This window comes from Marmota marmota, unplaced genomic scaffold, assembly GCF_001458135.2.
Source record: "Marmota marmota marmota unplaced genomic scaffold, marMar, whole genome shotgun sequence".
NCBI lineage: Eukaryota > Metazoa > Chordata > Mammalia > Rodentia > Sciuridae > Marmota > Marmota marmota.
Genome location: NW_026000026.1, coordinates 70,568,726 through 70,569,213, shown reverse-complemented (window position 1 = coordinate 70,569,213; position 488 = coordinate 70,568,726). Strand labels below are relative to the sequence as shown.

The window sequence follows — 488 nt, the reverse complement described above, 5'->3', positions numbered from 1 at the left end:
CAGCTTGATTTATTTTTATCTTCCACCCCCTCCGGTTTCCTAGCAGGATCCTGCTAGGAGGAAATCAGGCTTTAAGAAATCAAGAAATTTCGAACTTCTAGCTTGGAAGCAAAACCAGGGCTGTAGGTCTCTCTTTAAGACTTCTCTCATCCTGGCGGAGGGACATTAAAAAAAAAGAAGTCCCGGAATCCGCGTAGGAAGGCGATGGGGGCGGGCCTTAGCAAAAGACGGAGGAGGCGGGGCTCGCGATTCTGCGGAAGCAGGGCGAGGCGGCTATCGGCGGTCCTGGAGGCTACAATTGGGCGAAGCTGGGAGCGACGTAATAGCCGCGCGCTCACGGGTTCAGACGGTCGCTGCCGCATTTGCGCACGGGGAGCTTGTTGCCGCTGCGGCCGCCTGGAATTGTGGGGTTTGTGTCTGCCCCTCGGCTGCCGTGCTGGAAGCCGAAGGTAGGGGCGGTGAGGGCTGCCCGGCCCTGGAGCTGGGCG

The 488-nt window shown here is 58.8% G+C and overlaps 1 protein-coding gene across 2 annotated transcripts in view; it reads left to right on the top strand.

Annotated features, from left to right (window-relative positions):
• Nucleotides 1–267: 267 nt before the first annotated feature.
• Nucleotides 268–488, top strand: part of Sil1 (SIL1 nucleotide exchange factor) — a 257,124-nt gene continuing 256,903 nt past the window's right edge. Inside the window, exon 1 of one of the 2 annotated variants that reach the window (XM_048811630.1) lies at nt 268–449. The gene's annotated coding sequence lies outside the window, so the exon portion shown is untranslated. The remainder of the gene's footprint in view (nt 450–488) is intronic. The other variant, XM_048811628.1, reaches the window with a different exon arrangement.